The sequence below is a fragment of the Carcharodon carcharias genome, chromosome 16, assembly GCF_017639515.1.
Source record: "Carcharodon carcharias isolate sCarCar2 chromosome 16, sCarCar2.pri, whole genome shotgun sequence".
Taxonomy (NCBI): Eukaryota; Metazoa; Chordata; class Chondrichthyes; order Lamniformes; family Lamnidae; genus Carcharodon; species Carcharodon carcharias.
This window is the reverse complement of record NC_054482.1, coordinates 33803772-33829180: the sequence shown is the minus strand read 5'-3', so window position 1 is coordinate 33829180 and position 25409 is coordinate 33803772. Positions and strand designations below refer to the sequence as shown.

The window sequence follows — 25409 nt, the reverse complement described above, 5'->3', positions numbered from 1 at the left end:
AATTCAGGATAAGCTTAGCCAAGAGGAGCAGAGCTAAAGCAGATGGGGATAACAAAGCCTAGTGGCAGAGCAGGCGTCACCGGACGATGCAAGAACAGGGCAAAATAACTTAGCACAGACAGATATTGAAAGGGTAAGACCAGAGTAAAGTCAGAATCAGTAGAGTGAGGAAGGAGCAGCAGACCCCAGGGGAACTAAATTTGTGATTGCGGTTAAGTACTGAGGTAAGGATCTAAATTAAGGAACTAAAATAATTAATTTCCAAAAGTGATGGTTTTTGTTAAATCTTAAGTTTTTTTAAAGTCTTAAATTTTATTTTTGCTAAGTTTTGTTAGTAATCCAATAAAGGTGGCATAGTGGTATTGTCACTGGATTGGTATTCCAGGGAGTAGGGCAATGCTTTGGAGACCTGGGTTCGAATCCCACCACAGCAAATGGTGAAATTTGAATTCAATAAAAATCTGGAATTGAAAGTCTGATGAGGACCGTGAAACCATTGCTGATCGTTGTAAAAACCCATCTGGTTCACTAATTGTCCTTTAGGGAAGGAAATCTGCTGTCCTTACCTGGTCTGGCCTACATGTGACTTCAGACCCACAGCAATGTGGTTGACTCTTAAATGTCCTCTGAACAAGGGCAATTGGGGATGGCCTAGTCAGCGATGCCCACATTCCATGGACAAATAAAAAAAGGAATAAAATAAAGGCACTGCACCTCACTCCTGTGGAATGCACATCCTGCTCCATGTGGACATTAAGATACTTCTCAGGATACTGACCAAGCTTCTCCTTAGCTGGAGGAGCTTGAGCTGCAGCTGGCATTACTGGGATACATCTAGAAGGCTGAGTTTCGTGGATAGCATATTTATAGATGTGGTCACCCTGCAGCTTACAAGTATGCAGGCAGAGAGGAAAAGGAAGTTGGGCAGGACAAAACAGATACAGTAGGAGTCCTCTGAATGTATTGCATTTTTCACCCAGTATTCAGTTCCGAATACTGGTGAGAGTGATGGTTCCTCTGGAGAGTGCAGCCATAGCCAAGTCCACAGCTGGCTCAGCTGTACAGCAGACAGGAGGAAGATTGGGAAATCAATAGTGATAGACTTTTATAGCTATAGAACTGACGAGCATTTCTGCAGCCGCAGATTTGATTCTGGAATGGTATGTTGTCTCTCTGGTGCCAAGGTCAAGGATGTAATTGTGCACTCTGAGGAGGGGGACGGAGAATAGCCATAGGTTGAGGTCCCAATCAGTACCAACATCGTTGTAGAAAGAGGGATGAGGTCCTGCAGACAGATTTTGGGGAGCTAGGAAGGTGACCAGCAAGCAGGACCTTAAAGGTTACTCCTGGTGCCATGTGATAGCGAGTACAGAAATAGGAAAGAACAAATGAATGCGTGGCAGGGAGAGATGATGCAGGAGGGGAGGGTTTAGATTCCTGGGTCACTGGGAGTGGTTTTGGGGAAGTAGGTCCCATACAGGCCAGATGGATTTTATCCCCACTGGACTGGGACCAATTTCCTTGTGGGGCAATTTACTAGAGCTGTTGGGAGGGTTTGAACTAACTTTGGGGGGTGGTGGGGGGGATGCTGTGTGCGGGTGGGAATAAGGAAGTAACATTAGAAAGGAGAAACAAGGTGCACCAAGGATTAGGAGAGACAGATAGCACTAGAGAGGGAGATAGTTAGGTAAGAGGTGGGGTAAGAGGGAACTGCCATAAGGTCTAATTTAGGTTTATAGTGCATGTTTGTGAACTTCCCAAGAACAATTAGGGAAGGATAATAAATGCTGGCCTAGCCAGCATTGCCCACGTCCCATGATGAATAAAAAAAAGCATGATAAGTAAGGTTAGTGAGCTGAGGGTGCAGGTAGCCCATGGAGATATGATGTGGTGCGATAACTGAGGCCTGGCTCAAAAAAGGGCAGGATGGTGGTAACGTCAGTGGACTAGTAATCCAGAATCCCAGGCTAATGATCTGGGGACACGTGTTCAAATCCCAACACAGCAGCTGGTGGAAATTAAATTCAATTAATAAAACCTGGAATTAAAAGCTAGTAACGGTAACCAATAAACCATTGTCAATTGTCATAAAAACCTATCTGGTTCACTAATGCCCTTTAGGGAAGGAAACCTACCATCCTTATCTGATCTAGCCTACGTGTGACTCCAGACCCACAGCAATGTGTTTGATTCTTAACTACCCCCTGAAATGGCCTAGTTAGCCCCTCAGGTCAAGGGCAGCTAGGGATGGCCTTGCCAGCAACGCCCACATCCCACGGAAGAATAAAGAAAAAAAAGGACTAGGTACTTAATATTCCTGGATACAAATAAGGTGTTCAAGAAATTGGGGAAGGAAAGAAAGGAGGAGGGGTGCAGTATTGATGTAGGGAGAAATTGGGGAAGGAAAGAAAGGAGGGGTGTAGTATTGATGTAGGGAGAAATTGGGGAAGGAAAGAAAGGAGGGGTGCAGTATTGATGTAGGGAGAATATTACAGTGCTGGAGAGAGAAAGGATTTCTTAGCCGAGTCAATGACAGCATCTACTTGCTTAGAGTTGAGAAACAGTGGAGGCACCATTACAATACTGGTTGTATTTTATAGGCCACCTACTAATTGGAAAGATACAGAGAAACTAATTTGCAAGGAAATTACAGAGATGCAAAAATTATAGAGTAGTGGTGAGTGACTTACTATTTCCAATCTATATTAAGATAATTAATAGTGTAAAGGGCAGAGTGAGGAATGATTTTCTTAGGTACGTTCAGGAGAATTTTCTTGATCAGTGTGTTTCCAGCCCGGTGGGGAAGCAGGTATTGCTGGATCTGGTACTGGGGAATGAGGTGGGTCAAGTGGATCAAGCAGCAGTCGGGGAATATTTGGGGAATAGTGATTAGGGTATTATAAAGTTTAGGTTATTGCTGAAGAAAGAGACATACTATCTAAGCTTTTTGTCTTGCACTGATCAGGACAGCTCGCAAGAAATTACCAAACTGTAACCAGGGAACAACAATTTATACTGCATGAGAAGAGAGTGCTGACTGGTTTGCAAATGGACTGATTGGTCGAGGCATTGCCATGGAGAATGTAGCATAGAACAGGTAGCCATCCAGCTTTGTTCAGGTACAAACCGGGTAGGTCGACTATGATTGTCAAGGCATTGCCCTGGGGAATGAACCAGGGAATGACTTCGCTAAGCTTTTGTTTGGATGAAGAAGGTGCAAAGTGTGGACATGTTCCTCTGTCTGCAAAGGAGTATGTATGAATGTCTGTGGCTTCTAGCATGTGTAAGTGAGCCACACTGCGAACCCAACTTAAACTAATTTTTGGTGTAATCCTTAGCAAAATTAGGATTGTTTAGCAGGTGCTGTCCAATCGCACAACCAAATCTAATGTTGGACATTATGTTTTGAGTTTTGCAAGCATGGGCTGGATAGGTACTATTAGTATTTAGACTTTTGCGAACAACTGTAGCAATGTGCTGTTTGATATGATCCGCCAATCATTGGGATGTATGGCCTATACACCTGGCATCACACCAGCAGAAAATGCCTAACAGTGATCCACAGCAAAAATACTTAATTGGAGGAGGGCCAATTTCAGTGGGGTGAAAATGGAACTGGCTCAGCTAAACTGGAATCAAAGATTCACAGGAAAAACTAATGGAACAATGGGCTGCCTTTAAAGATGAGATACCGGAAGAAAAGAAAGTAAGATGAGCAGAAAAGGGCTGCGTAAGACAGATTGGTTGCTAATACAAGTGGAATGTCAGCATCACTGGCAAGGCCAGCATTTATTGCCCATCCCTAATTGCCCTTGAGGTGTTAGTGGTGAGCCACTGTCTTGACTACGGCATCCATGTGGGGTAGGTATACATACACTGCTTTTAGGAAGCGAGTTCCAGACTTCTGACCCAGCAACAGTGAAGGAACGGCGATACAGTTCCAAGTCAGGATGATGTGTGACTTGGAGGGGAACTTGCAGGTGTTCCCATATATCCGCTGTCCTTGTCCTTGTCCTGTTAGAGGTCATGAGTTTGGAAGGTGCTGTCAAAGGTGGCTTGGTGAGTTGCTGTAGTGCATCTTAGAAATGGTATACACTGCTGCTACGGTGTGCCAGTGGTGGAGGAAGCGAATGTTTAAGGTATTGGATTGGGTGCTGATCAAGCATGCTGATTAGTCCTGAATGAATATAGAAAGTTCAGAGGGGAAAGTGAAAAAGGAAGAACGAGAGGTTGTGAGAAGAGACTGAGCTAACATAAAAGGGAATCCAAAAGTCATAAGATTAAAAGAATCAGGAGCAGGAGTTGGCATTCAGCCCATAAAGCCAGCTCTTACAGTCAATAAGATCATGGCTAATCTGATTGTGGCCTTAACTGCACTTTCCTGCTGGGTCTCCATAACCCTCGACTCCCTTGCCGATCAATAATCTGTCTATCTCAGCCTTGAATCTGAAGATGGTACACTCTCCGATCCCGCAACAATCACAGAGGCCAGTTGAAGAGGAGAAGATATACTTTCCGATCTCCCACAACGACCACAGAGACTCAGGCTTCCTTTTCACTGGTTTTATTCAGCATATGCAAGGGAGGCGCAATCATTCCTAAGAATGTAGACCCAGCTCACAGATTGATTACATTTCACTACTTTTGTACTTTTTCTTATAACATATTTGAGTACATTTGAATACATCCAATGGGTAACCGACATACCGGTCCCATGTTAACTCTATCCTATTGAGTACATAAACAGGTGATTTTGCTAACCAATTATTCTAAAGGATGCATACATAATTATATTATCCAATCAAAATTAAAACACGTAGACAAAGACCTTGGTTCCACAACCTAAGACTGTTTATGTTTCATCAAAGCCCCCTCTTTGTCCGTTGTTCGTCTTCCCATATCTAAGCTAAAACCATCTGCCCCTTCCCTATGTGAGAGGGGAGTACACTTAATCTAATTTATGTCACACTTTTGTCTCTAGAATGACTCTCAAGGCTGTGCATATCTGCCTGGAGATTTTGAGGGTTTTTCAGTAAATTCTTACTGTATTCTCTTTTAGCATTTTTAATTTCCCCCTAACAAATCTATTCAAGGACCCAGACTACACTCCTCTCTGAGGAAGAAATTGTTCATTTTGGCAGGAAGAATAAAAAAGAAGCATTTTATCTAAATGGTGAGAAATTGCAGACCTCTGATGTTTGGAGGGATCTGGGTGCCCTATTGAATCGTCCTATGAATTGCAAAAACTTAGTTTGCAGATACAGCAAATAATTAGGAAAGCATTAGAATGTTATTGTTTATTGTGAGGTGAATTGATTACAAAAGTAGGGAGACTATACTTCAGTTGCACAGGACACTGGCGAGACCACATCTGGAGTGTTATGTACAATATTGGTCTCCTTATTTAAGGAAGGATGTAAATGTATTAGAAGCAGTTCAGAGAAGGTTTTACTACACCAGTACCAGGAATGGGAAAAGTTAGACAGGTTAGGCTTGTATCCACTGCAGTTTAGAAGAGTAAGAGATGACTTGATTGAAACTTTTAAGATCTTGAAAGAGTGGATGTGGAAAGGATGTTTTCTCTTGTGGGAGAATCTAGAACTAGAGATTACGGTTTAAAAATAAGTGGTTGCCCATTTAAGACAGAGTTGAGAAGAATTTTTTTCTCTCAGAGGTTAGTGAACTTTGGAACTCTCTTCCTCAAAAGGCAGTGTAAGCAGACTCTTTGAATGTTTTCATGGCAGAGATAGACAGATTCTTATAAACTAGTGGGTGAAGGGTTACCAGGGGTAGGCGGGAGGCTACAGTCAGATCAGCCATGATTTTATTGAATTGCAGAGCAGGCTTGAAGGGCCGAATGGCCTACTCCTGCTCCATGTTCATATGTTCGTATGAAGAATTCCAATGTCTTCTATATAAATATATATATATAATATATATATAGTAAATATGCATATTAATAGTAAAAAGATAGTAAGAGATGGAGTGGCACCAAAAAAGGAATCTACACTTGGAGGTAGCGGGAATGGCTCAAATACTAAATAAATACTTTGCATTTGTCTTTACCAAGAAAGAAGATGCTGCCAAATTCATCATAAAAGAAGACATGGGCTAAAATCGATGGTATTTGCCTGTTATCAGGCACTGCATCAAACGCCTTTTGGAAGTCCATGTATACTATATTAACCGCATTACCCTCTCTGTCACCTCATCAAAAAACTCAATCAATTAAGTTAATCAAACATAATTTGCTTTTAGTAAATCTCTTCATACTTGTCCAAGTGACTTAGCTTTGTTCCAGTTGATCATTTCTAAAACCTTTCCCACTACCAAGGTTAAACTGGCCTATAGTTGCTGGGTTTTTCCTTACACCCTTTTCTGAACATGGGAGTTACATTTGCAATTCTCCAGTCTCTGGCACCACATATGTATCTAAGAAAGATTGGAGGAATATGGCAAGTGACTTTGCAATTTCCATTCGTACTTACTTCAGTATCCTTTGATTCATTCCATCTGGTTCCCGTGACATATCAATTATAAGTACAGCCAGCCTTTCTGATACTTCAGCCTGCAGAATTAAGTCAAAGTTGCTCCTGCTGTCTCTTGCCACTCATCCCCAGGACCCTCACTCACAGCCTGTGTTCAGGAGGGAAGCGGGAGAGTTCGGCGATGGCAAGCTTTGGCGAGAGGATGAGTCAGGGAGGGACAGAGGCTGCAAGTTGGAGGGTTGGCTTAGGGAGTGGGAGAGGCCACTCCAAAATGGCACCAATCAGGTCGCGCGGCCCCATGTCAGACTAGTGCTAAAACCTTTAAAATGAAACTTACAACACTAAACAAGAATAAAGACCCCATTAACTGACCTGTGTTAAAGCGAAACATGTAAAACGGGGCAACATTAAACTGGGACCTACAGTACAGCAGAATAATCAAGAAGGGATTGAAATCTGAGTGAAACACCACAGACCATGAAAACAAAACCTTGGGACAACCCAACTCTAAAACTGGACCAGCCATATAAACACTATGGCTACAAGAGCAGGTCAGAGGCTGGGAATTCTGCAGAGAGTAACTCACCTCCTGATTCCCCAAAGCTTGTCCACCATCTACAAGGCATAAGTCAGGAGTGTGAATGAATACCCTCCATTTGCCTGGATGAGTGCAGCTCCAACAACACTCAAGAAGCTCCTCCAAGAAGGGCAAAGCAGCACACTTGATTGACACCCCATCCACCACAATAAATATCCACTCCCTCCATCACCACTGCACAGTGGCAGCAGCGTGTACCATCAACAAGATGGACTGCAGCAACTTACAATAGAGTGCCGGAGTTGAGCACTTCAGGGAGTTTAAGCGGAGGAAGGGAAAGAGGTGTTAGGTTGCTTTTGCCTAAACTTTTTCAACCTCCGGGAATTGATTCTAGCTCTGCTACAGAAGAAAGTGGTTAATTGGTGAGTATCTGGTGAGTGATTAAGGTTTATTCTATTCCTAAGGCTCAAAATAGTATATTTTGGTGAGAGGTGGGCGGGAGAGGATAAAAGGTGTGGATCGAGAGGCCTACCATCTGTGAGGCCAGCAGCAGAGTGACGTCAGAATCCACAATGTGACGCAAGTGTAGGGAAAGCAGCTGATTGGTGAGTAAGATTGATGAGTATTTCTAGTCCTTAAAGTGAAAGCAAGGTCTTTGTGTTTAGGTCTCTAGTCTTTATTTCCCTCTTTTTCTTAAAAATAGCTTGTTCAGTATAAGATCAATACAGGTGTAAAAAAAAATTACAATGAAGCATAAACAGCAGGGGATTCTTCAAGTGTAAAGAGCAGGGATATGAGAGTAATTAATTAATACTACGATAGCGATGGCAGGATGGGTGATGTGTTGCTGCTGCAGCATGTGGGAGCTGCTGGACACCAAGGTGATCCAGAGCGAACACATCTGTACCAAGTGTTTGCAGCTTGAGGAACCTTGGATCCGAGTTGAGGAGCTGGAGTCCGAGCTCCAGACATTGCGTCACATCAGGGAGGGGGAAAGATACCTGGAAACTTTGCTCCAGGAGATGGTCACACCCCCCAGATTAGGTAATTCAAATTTGGTCTGCAATCAGGGACAGGTGGGTATGACTACAGATGAGGTAGAAATGGGGACCCAGGGGTAGGGATCAAGGAGCCTCTGCCCCTGCAATTGTCCAACAGTTACGAGATTTTTGCGAGCTGTGTGGACGAGAGGGGGGACTGCAAGAAAGATGAGCGAACTGACGACGGCACCATGGTACAGGGAGCCATTCAAGCGGGGGGAGGAAATAGGAATGTAGCACTGGTAGGGGACAGTATAATTAGGGGGATAGATACTGTTCTCTGCAGCCATGAGCTTGAATCCCGAAGGCTGTGTTGCCTGCCCGGTGCTAGGGTTAAAGACATCTCCTCAGGGCTGGAAAGGAACTTGGAGTGAAAGGAGAGGGATCCAGTTGTCATCGTCCACGTTGGTACCAACAACTTTGATAGAACTGAAAAGGAGGTTTTGCTGAAAGAATTTAAACAGTTAGCAGCTAAATTAAAAACCAGAACCTCCATGGTAATAATCTCGGGATTACTACCTGAGTCACAGGCAAACTGGCATAGGGTAAATAAAGTCAAGGAGTTAAATGCATGGCTTAAAGATTGGTGTGGGAGGAATGGGTTTCAGTTCATGGGGCACTGGCACCAGTACTGGGTTAGAAGAGAACTGTTCCTGTGGGATGGGCTTCACTTGAACCATGCTGGGTCTAGTGTCCTGGCGAATCGAATAACTAGGGTTGTAGAGGGGGCTTAAACTAAATAGACAGGGGGAGCGTTCTGGAGAGGGGATACAAAGGCTTACGGAACAAAAGGACATGGCAGCTATTTGGGTAATGATATCCAGAGTGTGACAGGAAGGGACAGAATGTACAAAGATTAAAAAAAGCAAATAGGGTCAAAGGGGGAAACTGATAAAAAAAGGCAAAATTAATGGCTCTTTACTTAAATGCAGGTAGTATTTGGAACAAAATAAATGAATTAATGGCACAAGTAGAGGTTAATGGGTATGATCTTATAGCCATGACGGAGACATGATTACAAGGAGATCAAAGCTGGAACTAAATGCTCAGGGGTATGTGAATTTTTGAAAGGACAGGCAAGAAGGAAAGGATGGTGGGGTAGCTTTGTTAGTACGAGTTGGAATAAGTGCGATAGCAAGAAATGATCTTGGATCAGAAGATATAGATCCATATGGGTGGAGGTAAGAAATAACAAGGGGAAGAAGACACAAGTGGGAGTAGTTTATAGGCCCCCTAACATGGCTATACTGTAGGATAGAGAATAAATCAGGAGATAATGAGGGCATCTGAAAAAGGTAGTACATTAATCAGGAGTGAATTTAATCTTCATGAAGATTAGGAAAATCAAATTGGCAGAGGTAGCCACAAGCAAGAATTCAGAGTGTATTCGGAACAGTTTCCTAGAACATTAGGTTGTGGATTCAACCAGGGATAAGGCAATTTTGGATCTGATAATGTGGAACGAGGCAGGTTTAATAAATGATCTCAGAGTAAAAGATCACTGAGGAAACAGTGACCATAACATGGTAGAATTTAGCATTCAGTTTGAAACTTGAGTCGAAAACAACTGTGCTAAACTTATTTTTTTTCATTCATGGGATGTGGGTGTAAAATGCTAGGCCAGCATTTATTGCCCATCCCTAATTGCCCTTGTTCAGAGGGCATTTAAGAGTTAACCACATTACTGTGGATCTGGAGTTGCCTGTAGGCTAGATCAAGTAAGGGCAGCAGATTTCCTTCCTTAAATGACATTAGTGAACCAGATGGGTTTTTACAACAATCAGCAATGGTTTCATGGTCATTAAACCTTTAATTCCAGATTTTTATTGAATTCAAATTCCACAATCTGCCATGATGGGATTTGAACCCAGGACCCCAGACCATTACCCTGTGTATTTGGATTACTAGTCCAGAGACAATATCGCCATTGCCTCCCCCTAATTAAAATGGGTAATTACAAATGAATGAGGGCAGAGTTGGTTGGAGCGGACTGGGAAAGGAATTTAGCAGAAAAGATGGCTGATGAACAATGGCAGACATTTAAGAAAATAGTTCATGACTCACAACAAAGATATATCCCAGTGAGGAAGAAAGATTCTAGGAAGGGGATAAACCAACCATGGTTAACTAAGGAAGTTAAGGATAGTATCAAATTAAAAGAAAAAAAACCATACAATGTGCCAAAGATTAGTGGTAAGCCAGAGGATTGGGTAAGTTTTTTTTAAAAACCAATAAAAGATGACCAAAAAAATAATAGAGGGAGAAAATAATCTTTGAGGGTAAACTAACAAGTAATATAAAAACAGACAGTAAGAGCTTCTTTAAATATATAAAAAGGCAGAGATAGACCAAAGTGAACATGGATCCCTTAGAGAATGAGGCTGGGGAAATAATAATGGGGAACCAGGAAATGGCAGAGGAGTTAAATAAATACTTTGCATCAGTCTTCATTGTAGAAGACACTAAAAGCATTCCAAAAATACTAAAGAATCAAGGGGCAAAAGGGGAGTAGGAAATAAATACAATAACTATCACTAGAGAAAAAGTACTAGGGAAACTAACGGGGCTAAAGGCTAATAAGTCCCCTGGACCTGATGAGTTGCATCCTAGGATATTAAAGAAAGTAGCTACAGAGATAGTGGATGTACTGGTAGTAATCTTCCTAGAATCCTTAGATTCTGGAAAAGTCCTAGAGGATTGAAAAACTGCCAATATAACACCCCTATTCAAAAAGGGAGGGAGACAAAAAATAGATAAGATAGGCCAGTTAGCTTAACATCCATCATTGAGAAAATTAGAGTATTATAAAGGATGTAATAGCAGAGCATTTAGAAATACATAATATAATAAAGCAGGGTCAGCATGGCTTCATGAAGGGGAAATCATGCCTGACAAACTTATTAGAATTCCTTTGAGGGGGTATCAAGCAGGATAGATAAACGGGAATCAGTAGATGTAATATATTTGGATTTCCAAAAGGCGTTCGATAAGATACCACACATAAGGCTACATAATAAGATAAGAGCCCATGGTGTTGGGGGTAGTATATTAGCATGGATAGAGGATTGGCTAACTAACAGAATACAGAGAGTTGGGATAAGAGGGCGCATTTTCAGGATGGCAACTGTAACTAGTGGAGTACCACGGGGATCAATATATATTAATGACTTGGATGAGGGAAGTGAATGTGCTTTCACTAAGTTTGCGGATGACACAAAAATAGGTGGGAAGGCAAGTGGTGAGGATGACACAAAGAGTCTACAGAGGGGTATAAACAGTTTAAGTGAGTGAGCAAAAACTTGTCAGATGGAATATAATGTGGGAAAATGTGAGGTTGTGCACTTTGGCAGGAAGAATAGAGGAGCTGAATATTATTTAAATAGAGAAAGACTGCAGAAAGCTGCAGCACAGAGGGATTTGGGGGTCCTTGTGCGTGAATCATGAAAAGCTAACATATAAGTTCAGCAGGTAATAGGGAAGACAAATGTAATGTTGGCTTTTATTTCAAATAAAAATAGGGAAGTCTTGTTAACACTATACAAGGCACTAGTTAGACCACACCTAGAATACTGTGAACAGTTTTGGTCCCCTTATCTAAGGAAAAATATACTGGCATTGGAGGCAGTCCAGAGAAGATTCACTAGGTTGATCCTGGGTATGGAGGAATTTTCTTATGAGGAGAGGTTGAGTAGGTTGGGCCTGTGCTCACTGGAGTTTAGAAGAATGAGTAACGACCTTATTGAAACATATAAGATTCTTAGGGGGCTTGATAGGGTAGATGCTGAGAGGTTGTTTCCCCTTGTGGGAGAGCCGAGGACCAGAGGGCATGATCACAGAGTAAGGGGTCGCCCATTTAAGACAAATGAGGAGGAATTTCTTTTCTCAGAGGGTAGTGAATCTGTGGAATTCTTCACTGTAGAGGGCTGTAGGGGTTGGGTCTTTAAGTATATTCAAGGCTGAGATAGACAGATTTTTAATCAGTAAGGGAATCAAAGGTTATGGGGAAAAGGCAGGAAAGTAGAATTGAGGATTATCAGATCAGCCATGATCTCATTGAATGGCAAACAGGCTTGATGGGCCAAATGGCCTACTTCTGTCCTATGTCTCGTGATCTTATGGTCACCAAGGCTCCTTCAACAGCACCTTCCAAACCCGCAACATCTACCACCTAGAAGGACAAGGGCAGCATATGCTTGAGAACACCACCACCTGCAGGTTCCCCTCCAAGTCACTCACCATCCTGACTTGGAAATATATCACTGTTCCTTCACTATCGCTAGGTCAAAATCCTGGAACTTCCTCCCTAACAGCACTGTGGTGTTCCTCCAAAATATGGACAGCAGCGGTCCAAGAAGGCAGCTCACCACTAGGACAATTCTGGATGGTCAATAAATGCTGGCCTAGCCCCCATCCCACAAATGAATATTTAAAAAAAATGTTGTACCCTTAATTTCACCAGTTCCACAGATTTCCTGTAGCAAAGCACAAGGACAGGGCTGCAGCATAGTTAGCTGTTCAGAGTGGTGTAATGGATGGCAGGGCAAAGGTCTGCCATTAATCCAACTCAGAACCTACACACACCCACATTTTTCACACTTCCCATCATCCCTGTTGTGATTAACTGTGCTCACTAACAGCAATTACTCTTCTTTTGAGAGGACTATGTAGTGTGCATGTTCTGACAGGGCAGCACTGAGGTGTAACTGCATTGTCAGCCATGCCATTTCACAGAAGTGCTATTAAAGAGTCAAATCTGCTGACCTTGTTGGACATTAGAAACAGCTGTCAGTGGCATGCAGAAGATCAACTATTGGTCTGTCAGGTAAGTTATCTGTGTGCTCATTGGTGACACATGAATGGTTTATATGTATATAGTCTCACTGACATAGGAACATAGGACTTAGGAGCAGGAGTAGGCCATTCAGCCCTTCGAGCCTTCTCCGCCATTCAATAAGATCATGACTGATCTGGTTGTGTCTCAACTCCACTTTGCCGTCTGCTCCCCATAACCCTTGACTCTTTCGTCTATCAAAAATCTGTCTCACTCGACCTTGAATAAATCCAATGACACAGCCTCCATTGCTCTCTGGGCAAGGGAATCCATTTACTAACGACCCTTTGAGAGAAAACACTTCTCATATTCATCTTAAACGGTAGGCGTCTTATTCTTAAACTTTGTTCCCTGGTTCTAGTCTCTCTTGGAAGTGGAAACATTTTCCCTATCAACCCCATCTACCCTGTCAGATCCCTTCAGGATTTTATATGTTTTAATAAGATCCTCTCTCATTCTTCTCAACTGCACTGACTGGAGGTCTAACCTGTCCAACCTTTCTTCATGAAATAAGCCCTCCATCTCAGGAGTGAGTCAAGTGAACCTTCTCTAAACTGTTTCAAACGCAATGATTTTTTTTTCAAATAAGGAGACCAGAAGTGTACACGCTACTCCAGATGTGGTCTCACCAATGCCCTGTACAGTTGCAGTAAAACTTCTCTGCATTTATATTCCATTCCAGTCAGTTTTTCTTAACTTTGAACTTAGCCCAGACATTTATAATCACCAAGGTATTGAATGTTGGCCAGGGTCCCTGTTGACAGGTTACAACAGCAACCAGAGTTAGTGTCTTTCATTTCATTCCAACATGTTTTCCACACAGGCCAACAAGTTGCATTAATGACTGACCTTTGCCCTATCATCTATTTCCCCACTCTGAACAGATAACTAGGCTGCTGCCCCGTAAGTGCACTGGTGTACAGCAGAATGGCCCGAGATCTATGCACCAACCCCATACCAGGCTATCGGTGTTACTCAACAGCTCAACAGCCCTGTGCGCAACTAGATGCCCCCGAATGTGAACAATGTGGGGAGCAGAGATGCCTGTCCAAGGCTATCAGAGACTAGACCATTCCCATTCTGGTTGGGATCAATCGCAAATAAGTGAGCAACTGTTCTGAGCCCAATCAATGTTATTCTGAAGAAGAGTCATACGGACTCGAAACATTAACTCTGTTTTTTCTCTCCACAGATGTTGTTCGACCTGCTGAGTTTTTTCAGCATTTTCTGTTTTTGTTCCAGATTTCCAGCATCCGCAGTATTTTGCTTTTATCTTAATGTTGTTCACCAACTCTGACCTCTGCAGCCCTACAACCCTCCAAGATCTCTGCCCTCTTCCAATACTGGCCTCTTGCATATCAAATGATTTCTGCTCCAGCGATGCGCAGACTGATCGACATCTGCAACCAGTTCGAACTGGCCTCGGGAGCCAAGGTAAATCATGGGAAGAGCGAGACCATTTTCTTTGGGAACTGGGCTGACCGATCCTTTGTCCCCCTCACCATCAGGGCTGACGGCCTGAAGGTGCTAGGGATATGATTCGAAGGGGCCGGGGCATGCATTAGAAACTGGAAGGAGCGAGTGTCTATGGTGCAAAGAAAACTGGGCGTGTGGGAGCGACCCTCCCTCTCCATTGCAGGTAAGAACCTGGCCATCAGGCGTGAGGCACTCTCGCTATTGCTGTATGTGGCGCAGGTCTGGCCCATTCCAGACTCCTGCGCGACGGCGATCACCTGAGCCATATTTCGCTTTATCTGGAGATCGAAAATGGATCGTGTCCGCAGGGACGCGATGTACAAGCTTCTAGATAAAGGGGGAAAAAGCGTGCCCAACATCGCCCTCATACTGATGGCCACCTTTGTGTGCGATTGCATCAAGCCTCCTTGTGGATTGTGCCTTTGCAAAGAAGGTCTGGAGAGAGATGCAGTGGTTTCTGTTGAGGTTAATCCCGAGCAGTTCTGTGACACAGGACTCTGCTCTACGGGCTGTTCCCAGGGACACACACCAAGACAAATATCAACTGCAGCTGGAGGATCATCAATTAGGTGAAAGACGCTCTTTGATCTGCCCGAAACTTGTTGGTCTTCCAGCGCAAAGAGTTGTCCCCAACCGAGTGTTGTAGACTGACACATTCCACAGTCCAGGACTATGTGCTGAGGGACGCACTAAAGCTTGGGGCAGCCGCCGCAAAGGCGCAATGGGGAAAGGTCGCAGTCTAAGACCTTTCTGCCACGGAGCACCGAGGGACTGGGAATTCTTTAGAGCCCCTCAGGCTGTACGACGTAAAATGAATGTATGCACTGAATACTAATTGTATTATAATTGTATTGAAGCACCTCACAGTGCAACATGATGAAGGTTGATAACTCCAATACCATAGTCTGATTGTCTGTAATGACCAGGTTGAAATGATTGTAATATTCATTGATTGTATTGATGCACCTTGTGATCCACGTGTAAAAGTTGAATCTGATTGTACTTTTTGTGATGGTGATTTAGAAATGTTTTGTAATGTTCTTCCAGATATTTTATAAAGTATATTTTTAAATAAAAAAAATGAAATGATTTCTGCTGCACAGTGGTGTCTTTAGCAGCCTAGGTCCTAAGCTCAGGAACTTCCTCCCTAAACCTCTCCAGCTCCTTTAAAAACACTTGCCAAAAGCTACCTCAAACCAAGCTCTTGGTCACCTGTCCTAATGTTCCCTTGGATGCATTATGGTTCTGTCAACTAACTTGGGTCTTATCACTCCATTAAAACATTGCTGTATGGATGCAATTAGTTGTTAATGAGCACTCAACCAAGGCACTGCCTGGGGCCACCTCAAGGAGAAGGCATTTGCTCAACTCTGAATGCTGCATTGAATTAAAGCAAAAACAAAAAGTGCTGGAAAAACTCAGCAGGTCCGACAGCATCTGTGGAGAGAGAAACAGAGCCCTGAAGAAGGGTCATACGGACTCGAAACGTTAACTCTGTCTTTCTCTCCACAGATGCTGAGTTTTTCTGGCATTTTTTGTTTCCGTTTCAGATTTCCAGCATCCACAGTATTTTGCCTTTATCTTGAATTAAAACAACTCCGCACATTGGAAACTTGAAATTAAAGTATTTAATTTCTGATAGAAACAAAAACAGATATGCTGGAGAAACTCAGCAGGTCTGACAGCATCTGCAGAGAGGAAGACAGAGTTAACGTTTCGAGTCCGTATGACTCTCCATCAGAACTAAAGAGAAATAGAAATGTTGTGAAATATAAGCTGTTAAAGGGGGGTGGGTGGGACAGGTGGAGTTGAATAGAAGGCCAGTGATAGGTGGAGGCAAGGGAGGGATTGCCAAAGATGTCATAAACAAAAGGTCAAAGGGGTTCTGACGGTGGTGATATTAGCTAAAGGATGTGCTAATGGTGACATAAAGGGTAGAAAGCAGGATGAGCAAGTGACAGATGACCCTAGTGGGGGTGGGGTGGGGTCGGGGGAAGGGATCAAAATAGGCTAAAAGGTGGAGATAAAACAATGGATGGAAATAAATTTTAAAAATAATAATAGAAATAGGTGGGAAAAGAAAAAAATATATATAAAAAAATAATTATTAGAAAAAAGGTGATTAAAAAGGGGGTGAGGATGGAGGAGAGAGTTCATGATCTGAAGTCGTTGAAGCTCAATGGTAAGTCCGGAAGGCTGTAAAGTGCCTAGTCGGGAGATGAGGTGCTGTTCCTCCAGTTTACGTTGAACTTCACTGGAACAATGCAGCAGGCCAAGGATGGACATGTGGGCATGAGAGCAGGGTGGAGTATTGAAATGGCAAGCGATAGGGAGGTCTGGTTCAAGCTTGCGGACAGACCGAAGGTGTTCCACTAAGCAGTCACCCAGTCTGCGTTTGGTCTCTCCAATGTAGAGGAGACCGCACTGGGAGCAGCGAATGCAGTAGACTAAATTGAGGGAAGTACAAGTGAAATGCAGCTTCACTTGAAAGGAGTGTTTGGGCCCTTGGACAGGGAGGAGGGGGGAAGTAAAGGGGCAGGTGTTGCACCTTCTGCGGTTGCATGGAAAGGTGCCGTGGCAGGGGGTAGATGTGTAGGGGGTGATGGAGGAGTGGACCAGGGTGTCCCGGAGGGAACGGTCCCTATGGACCGTTACGTTAACTCAGTCTTCCTCTCCACACACGCTGTCAGACCGGCTAGTTTATCCAACAATTTTTTTGTTTTTGTCTCAGATTTCCAGCATCCGCAGTATGTTGCTTTTATCTTAGGGTCTGGTAGCCCAAAAATGGCAGTAATGGTGGAAGCTGCGTCAATAGCCCTGTGTACATGCCCAACCATTTCCAGGGAACCAGCCCCAGTGAACAGCAGACAGAATCATGCAACGGTCTTAACAGTCATCAAAGTCCTGTTTCACAGGGCTGGATTTTGCAGGATTGGAGCGGTTGTCCTGGGTTGCTTGAGACATCTTATTTCCCGTATTTGCGATGTTTTGAGCTTGGCCCGTGTGCAGCGCTGAAGAGCTGTGGCAGCAGCTTTACCCCTGTCCCCATTATTAGAGGTTTGCAGCAGTGCCAAACTGGCCCTAACTTTAGAGATAAAAACAAGAAACTGCAGATGCTGGAAATCCAGAACAAAAACAGAATTACCTGGAAAAACTCAGCAGGTCTGGCAGCATCGGCGGAGAAGAAAAGAGTTGACGTTTCGAGTCTTCGTGACCCTTCAGCAGAACTAGGTGAACAGGACTCATGAGGACTCGAAACGTCAACTCTTTTCTTCTCCGCCGATGCTGCCAGACCTGCTGAGTTTTTCCAGGTAATTCTGTTTTTGTTTTGTGCCCCTTAACTTTTCCACCAGGATTTGTTAACCCTGGTCTGCCCTGTCAAGCCCCCTTCAGAATCTAGCATGTTTCAATTAGATCACCTCTCATTCTTCTAAACTCCGAAAAATGCAAACCCAATTTAATCAGCCTCACATCCCAAGGAGCAATCTCGCAAACCCCGTAAAATATTTTTTAAAAACTCCCAACACAGGCTCCAATTTACTCTAGAAATTAGCAGGCCTCACCCCTGCCAAACAGCTCCGGAAACCCCAGGCAACAGCTCGCCACATGATCGAGGAGGCCCGAGCAGGGCGGGGTGTGGGTGACGTCAGCCCGCCGCTTGGTCCCACCACCACCACCACCACCCCCCCCCCCCCCCCCCGGGCCCAGCTACCGACCAATGGGGTTGCGAGCTGCCCGGGTGACGGAGTGATGGACGGCGCAATCAGCCAAGAAACTCCGTGAGTTCCGAACCTGGGGGGCGGGGTTCATCGCAATCCCGTCAGCCCGTGCGCGGGGCTGCCTCTATAAAAGGCGGCGGCGGGAGCCGCTCGGTCTCATTCGGCGGTGAAAAGGACAGCAAGTTGGTGCATTGGATTGCATTTTGGGAGTGTGGATAGGTGTGGTGGGCGGGAGTGATATACGCGCCAGGCTGCACAAAGCGGGGGAGTGGAGGGCAGGCCGGAGTGCGAGCAGCATCAGGCCGCATGGTGGCGGCGGGGGTGGGGGGGGGGAATGGATGTGTGTAAATGTTCGGGGCGGGAGGGGAGGAGCGGGAATGTTTCCAGTCTCTTCCTCTGAGCCTTTCCAGCACCTGTTTTATTTCAGATCTACCGTTCTTTGATTTTCACTTGGATAGGGGGTTAGGCCTGACAAGGGCATCCTGAGACCAGGCCAGACAGGAGGGTGGAGTTGTGCCAGAGCCAGGACCACGCTGTGATGAGTCTTATGTTGGTAGGGACATCCGAGCTGCTGTGATGAGATTCCAACATGCTGAGTGCGGATCCTGCAGTCTCTTGAGCTTTTGGGAGGGTGTGTGGGCAGTTGCATGGTTCCTGGGCCTCTCTGACTCTGTCCCTCCCTTTTTTCCAGGTAGTTTGTGTCCAGCTGTCCAACGCCACTGAGGAGAGAGCGGCAAGTGGCTCAGGTACCAGATGTACCCATGTATGTGCTGCTTCAACATCAGGGTTGTTTTCCCCAATGCCCCAGTCTGAGGGCGATTTGGCCCCTCACCTTTTTAATGCAGATCTAAGGGTACTGCTGAGGAAAGGGAGTACCAGTCTGAGCTGTTGTCCATCCTGTGGCACCAGAGCCAGGTTTACACACTCCCCTTGGGGAAGGTGAGTGTGGCAACTGAGTCTGGGTTTTGGCACTGTTGCTTTGTAATTATTCTTTGTTTCATATATTCACTCTTAACTGCCAATGATTAATGAGTAGTGGTCAGAAATGTTTCTGAAAATCTAATAAATGAGGCTTGTGGCTCAATTGTAAGGTTGCCATGTGGAGTTGCATGTGAGTGATGCTGTCCTCTCATTCCAGGTTTGATTCTACCTGGCTGCTCTTACTCCACCAGAAAAGGTAACTGCTGTTGCTTCGCTCCATGGCTCTAGCAAGGGTGTACCATAGCAAGTTGTATCTGCAGTATTTTAAAACTGAGCTGCAACTAATAATCCTACTGAGCTGCAACTAATAATCCTATCGATCTCAGCCTTGGAAATTTACAATTGGCCCAGCATTATCTGTTATTTGATAGGACTGCTTAAACTTCCACTTGAGTGTCCTGGCGCAACCTTTTGCATGCCCTTGAGTCCCAACCAATGTGAATCAGTTGGGTAAAAACATACTCCATGTTCTGTATCTGAATTTTCTCAAATTACCCTTGTATACTCACAACCCTAGCTTGTATAATTATCCATTGTAATTGGCTGGTATTCTGGCAAGTATACACCTTGAAGGCCACTGTATTCCAGCGGTGTCATACATTGTAATGTTCCTGTGCGAATCCCTGTCTCTTTATTTGGATTCTATTTCTGTTACTAGATTTTAGGATCACCAACCAAATGTTAACTAAAAAACAAAATGGGGAACTCTTCTGAGCCCCTGGGAATTGGAAGGGTTGGGGGTGCTGTGTTTGATTCAGTTTCTGATCTGCTGTGGGAAATTGTCCAAAACCTGGTGTCCATGCCTAGGGTTGGCTAGAAAAGGGTATATAACCAGGTAGGTCTGACAGCTCTTACAAGCTGCATCCTCATCTTTGTGCACAGTGATGATGTTTATTTGCTACTCTTGATTCGGGATGATGAATACACAATCCACCTTGGAATCATCTGAGGCACACAGCTGGGGTTTTAAGGATGTCCAGTCTGCCTGCAGTAGCTCAGCATCTAACCTGTCTCTTTTGCAGGTATGGATCGATGCTGCATGTACAAGAATCTGCTGCTAAGGTGAGCATTTATTGGATAACACTTGGAAGTTCATTTAATGGGAGAGACTCAGCAGACCTGAGCTGAGATCTGCACTCCAAGTAAGCTGGATAGAAAAGATATCTGGCTGGCTCTGCAGGGCTTTGGCAGCTCCATATCAATTCTATCTTCAGTGGTTAATACTGTTGTAACACAAACAAATGCTGGAAAAACTCAGCAGTCTTAGCATCTGTGTAGAAAAAGCTGTTAAGAGTCCATATGACTCTTCAGTTAATACTTTCGGTGTCAATTGACCAGAGTCCTGAATATGTTCTGTTTCAAATCCCATGAGATGGAGTGGTGGTTTATTTGTGCTGTTGATGATGTTACGATTGCAATGGGAATCTCTCTGAAAAAGACTGAAAGAGACTTTGTAATTACTGAACCAGTACAGTATAACTTTCACCTAATGGGATGCCAGTCTTAAAGCCAGTATGCCTCTTTGTTCAGGCCCATAATAAATTACCTTCCATTTGCTGCTGTGCCCTAGTTTACACCCTATTGTAACCTTGTTCCAGTCAACATAAACTTTCTGTGCCTCATTTTGTGCCACCTGAAAATTTGGGTCTGCAATGTTCCTAAATCCCCAAAGGATATTTAGGTGGGGTAACCTGAGCCCCCACCCTGCCATTCAAAAGGCATTCCATCTGTCACTCAGCAGCCATCATACATGGGATAATCAATTCTGCTTTTGTCAATCGGGGGGTGGGGCGGCCAGACAAATTTATTGCAGTCTCTAATGGTGGCTTTATTTTCCAGGTTCTTGAATTGTCCAGGAACAAGATTAATGGAATGTAAGTGAATTGGATTTGTTGAACCCTCTGACAATGTTCACTCCTGTGAGATTGAGTCTCAGATGTGCAGTTACACATCCCTTCATCCCCAAAAGATTTTGATTGCTAATCAGGGAGTGTGGCAGGCAAACAACCATGCCATGGTAACATGGCCCCAGTACTGATCAGGGGGTTCCCAATCATAGAATGAGAGCAAAAGGAGGCAGTTTGGTCCATTGTTACCTGTTTAAAATATGGTTGATTGGTCTACTATGCTGTATTCCAGTTATCTATTTGGAAACTCAGCTTTAAAAACTACTATTGAATCTGCTTCCGCTTTCAGATACTGCATTCTGGATAATAGTTTCGATGTGTTTTAAGCTGAAGCTGATTGTCAAACTTGAGCCACATACCAGTTAGCCTTTAGTGTAACTGCTGTCTGTTTCTCTTGGGACATCGCAGGGAGCTACATTGTTTCAGGGTTTCCAGCTTAACAGAGGATTGAATGATGAGTTCATAGTTCAGCAGATAATTGATGAAGATCTGAGCTTTTAGTCTTTCGCTCCTATCTGACATTTCCTCTTTAAACAAATATTAAGCTGTCTGCCAGTGTTTTTTGCCCTGAGTTAATTTGCTGCTTTTTCAGATTCCTGCTTCAGACTTGAGATGAGAAGTTGGCCTGCAGACAAATCTACAGGTGTTAGATGACAACAGACGTGAATGTCATCTCAGGTGAGGAATATTCCACCTTCCTAGCTATGGCATCACACCTGAGTTTGTAGGGGGACAATGAATTCTACACTGGGATGTTTGTACTGCTTGTGTACTAGGCACCAGAGCTTTAAACCTCAATTGAGTTGTGAATCCTGCTGTAAAAGTGGGTTTAGATTCTGCTCAATAGTACAAGCTCATTTGTAGTGTTGAGGCTGATGGGAATCCAGGTGAAAAACTTCAATATATACTGAGCCAGCAGTTAGCTGGTGATGCCTGAATAATTTTTGGGAGGTGGCCCCTGACCAGAGCAAAGTCTTTGTAAGCAGAGCTGTTCCACCCTTCCCCATAACCTGAGGGAGGACCAAAAAATGGGCTATTGAGCCACATTTAGTTGAACTTCCATATGAATTTTGAGCAGGGGTAGGCCATTCAGCCCCTTGAGCCTGCTCTGCCATTCAAAAGATCATGACTGATCTTTTGTTTTGAAACCCACATTCCCGTCTACCCACAATAACTTTAGATTCTTGGAAAAATTCTGGCCTAACAGCATCTGTGGAGAGAAAATTAAAAGATGTTTCGAGTCTGTATGACTTATGTCATACAGACTTAAGCATTAGCCTTGTTTTTTCTCTCCAAAGATGCTGTTAGACCTGAGTTTTTCCAGCATTTTGCTTTGTTTGATTTCCAGCATCTGCAGTTTTTGCTTTTAACCTTCGATTCTTATTGGGCAAGGGAATCAATTTTCAACATGCCCCAGCTCCACAGCTTTTGAATTTTTCTGATTTGTTAACTTTGGTTTCTGGCTTGGTTCTTGCTCAATGCTCCTGTCTACTCAGTTAAGCATGTAAGTTCAAAGAAACATACCAGGGCAAAGGGAGCTGTAGTCATAAATCTGCATTGCAGGTTTTTGATTAGGGGCAGTGTGGCCCTCAGAGTTGAACCACAGGGACTTGGTATCAGTTTGGTTTCAGTCTCATTCCTGACTTCATTGTACAGAATGAGATGTATGTCATCCACTGCACCCTTCTGGTGTACCAGTGCAGTGAATGAAAGTGGCAGCCATTTGCAATCACAAGAAAAATCATTAGGCTGTTGTACCTGTACTAGCTCAAAGAGCTTATCCAATTATCTCACTTTGCACATAACCTTAGGTGTTTTTGTCCTGTGTACCGTAGGTTTTATTGCAGTGTCTAATGGAGGCTTTATTTTCTAGGTGTTTGGATTGTCCATGGACAGGATTAATGGAAGGTGAGTGGATGGGATTGACAGGGAAATTGAATTAGGGAATCCTGTTGCAATGCTCCCTCTAATGAGGGCTCAATAGCTGTGCAGTTACATATCTGAGCACTCCAGCTGGGCTGACTGAGACTTGACATGTGGGAAAGCACCTGAATGTCTTGCTGGATGTGTTCTATGGATAACTTGGAACACTCAGCTACATATCAGTAGCATGTAATGTAAGTGCAGCCTGGAAGCTGGCCTTTGCTTTTGGGACATTACAGGGAGCTGCATTGTTTCAGGGTTTCTAGTCTGGCAGAGGATTGAATGATGAGTTCATAGTTCAGCAGATAACTGATGAAGATTTGAGCTTTTAGTCTTTCGCTCCTATCTGACATTTCCTCTTTACATAAATATCAAGCTGTCTGGCAGTGTTTCCTGCCCTAATTTAATCTTCTGGTTTTTCAGATTCCTGCTTCTGACTCCAGAAGTGAAGTTGGCCTGCAGACCAATCTTATACAGGTGTGTGGAGCTCAGTCAGTGCTCAAGGTTAGACCTGACCAGCAGTATGATCCTGACTTTCTGTGTGATGCATGAATTAGGTCTCTGAAGACATGAGGAGAATTTGTTACTGACAGAAGTTAACTGATTTGTTTTTGAGATGCTGCTCATGAGCCTGTGTAAGGTCTCCTTTGCTCTCTCCCCAGGTGCTGGAGCTGTTGTGTCTGTTGCACAGTAAGTATCTGCTCCATTCTATTTTTATAAAGAGTGCCTGTGATGAGAACTTGAGACCTGAGCTGCCAGTGAAGATTGTCTGATATTAGCTCTAACTGATTGGCCACAAGTAAATCACTAAGTAAGGAGCAGGATTACCAGTGACAACTTAACATTGCCTTTCATTTACAGAATCCCCAGCTGCCGGGAGTGTGATTGCTGCAGCAATGGAGGTGAGATTTTGCTATTGTAGCAGTATAGATTAGGTGTTCCTCTTCAGACCAGTGGGGAGGGGAACTTGCTAGTTGGGCAGTGTTTTGGCCCTGATTTAATGGCAAATGTCCTGTTCTAAGCATGAAACTTAAAGCACACTTAACTTCATATGAAACCTATGATGAAAGATTCTGCCGTATGAACCCCGCTGATTCAATTTATCAGTTCCCTTTAACCTGAGGTTTCACTGCTCTGCATACAGGCTGTCTGGTGATTTGTCTTATTGGTAACTGCATGGTCTCTCTCTACAGGCAAGCTGCACCAAGCTGAAGGATATGGGGACATGGTGAGATTGCAATTTTGTGTTCACTTCCAGGGGTGTTGATGAAATGGTTTCTGAAGGCACTGTAAAGATATTACACTTCAATAAATAGCAACCCCACTTGTCCTTAAATGTAAGATCGGCCCAAGGAGCTTTATAATGGAAAGGTGGCACAAAGCCACGTGACATGTCAAGGCCAGGTAACAAGTTGGGCTGAAGAGTTAATTATAGGAAGCAAGGTAGAGAGGAAATTGAGTTTTGCCCAGAGAACAAAGTAGTCGCAGGGCTAGAGTATAAAATTAGATGCTCAGGAGGCCAGAATCAGATGAGTGCAGATATTGGTTGGGGGCGGAGGTTGGGAAGAGATTTTTGAAGATGGGGTTATGGTGTAATTTGAATACCAGGATGAGCAATTTTAAAATTTCTGCCAATATGGAACCTGGTTAGAGGTTGATGTTTGAAGAGGTAGATGTTCTAGGTCTTACTGTGTACACACATGGCTGCCATGTTTCTCAAGATTGTGGAACATGCCAGTAATGGAGCCCTTGTGACAAAATGTGAGCAGCACATCTTACTTTGAGCTTGCTGTGCATGGAAATGATGAAATACATTCTTGAACTCTCTCACTGACAAGTGATGAGTGGAATGGTCTGATCCTGTGCCAACAACCTAGTGCAAGTGCTCTGACTTTTTAAGACTGAGCTGCTGTTTACTATTGACAGTGGGAGCTGGTGTATTCAGATTACTTATTTCTAAAAAGCTGTTTCCAATCTTCAATTGCTTAATTTTCATCTATTTCATTTTTCTAGGTAAAAGGAAGTTGGTCTCCACCCACTGGGCCAGTTTTGTTTCTGCCTACAAAGTGGTGTGATTGTGTAACTGAGATAACAAATAAAATCTGAATACAAAGATTGTCATCTGTTTATATGCTAGTATTTTTACTGTACAAATGGGCCTTTCAGCCCAGTAGGTTTCATTTTCCAGCCGCCTTGCATCCTGTTTCTATTCCTTTTTCTATTGTACAGGTCTAGTTTCCCCTTAAATACAGCTGTTTTGTATTCTAACGTTCATTCCCATTCCCTGGGACATGAGCTGTTCTCATTCCCTCAACCAGGTACTTTTATGGTAAATGCATAATTTCCAAAGGGGTCTTCAATAGTTGGGAGTGATGTGCCTGGTTCCGTGTGGTGTTGGCAGTGACCAACACTGGCTAGGATAATTACTGGATGGCATGGAGAGGTTGCTGATTCCTGTACTAAAGTGACTTTTTATAATGCCCAAAATAGCAAATAAAAACATTTC

General features: G+C 43.8%; 1 long non-coding RNA gene and 4 other non-coding genes across 10 annotated transcripts; all 5 read left to right on the top strand.

Moving 5' to 3' along the window:
* Positions 1 to 18198: 18198 nt before the first annotated feature.
* On the top strand, positions 18199 to 25024 carry LOC121289358. 6 transcript variants are annotated; one of them, XR_005945548.1, is made up of 12 exons: positions 18199 to 18274; positions 18784 to 18838; positions 19231 to 19269; positions 20096 to 20135; positions 20913 to 20947; positions 21573 to 21658; positions 22854 to 22888; positions 23327 to 23380; positions 23566 to 23593; positions 23765 to 23805; positions 24097 to 24131; positions 24917 to 25024. It is a non-coding gene; the product is annotated as an uncharacterized LOC121289358 (long non-coding RNA). The 6 variants fall into 6 exon arrangements; XR_005945550.1 differs by having other exon boundaries at positions 18252 to 18274; positions 18784 to 18855; XR_005945549.1 differs by lacking the exon at positions 18784 to 18838 and having other exon boundaries at positions 18234 to 18274.
* Positions 18618 to 18697, top strand: LOC121289498. Its single transcript, XR_005945591.1, has one exon. It is a non-coding gene; the product is annotated as a small nucleolar RNA SNORD74 (small nucleolar RNA).
* LOC121289496 lies at positions 20466 to 20544 on the top strand. The gene has a single exon (XR_005945589.1). It is a non-coding gene; the product is annotated as a small nucleolar RNA SNORD79 (small nucleolar RNA).
* LOC121289499 lies at positions 21423 to 21507 on the top strand. The gene has a single exon (XR_005945592.1). It is a non-coding gene; the product is annotated as a small nucleolar RNA snR60/Z15/Z230/Z193/J17 (small nucleolar RNA).
* On the top strand, positions 23177 to 23261 carry LOC121289500. Its single transcript, XR_005945593.1, has one exon. It is a non-coding gene; the product is annotated as a small nucleolar RNA snR60/Z15/Z230/Z193/J17 (small nucleolar RNA).
* Positions 25025 to 25409: the final 385 nt, after the last annotated feature.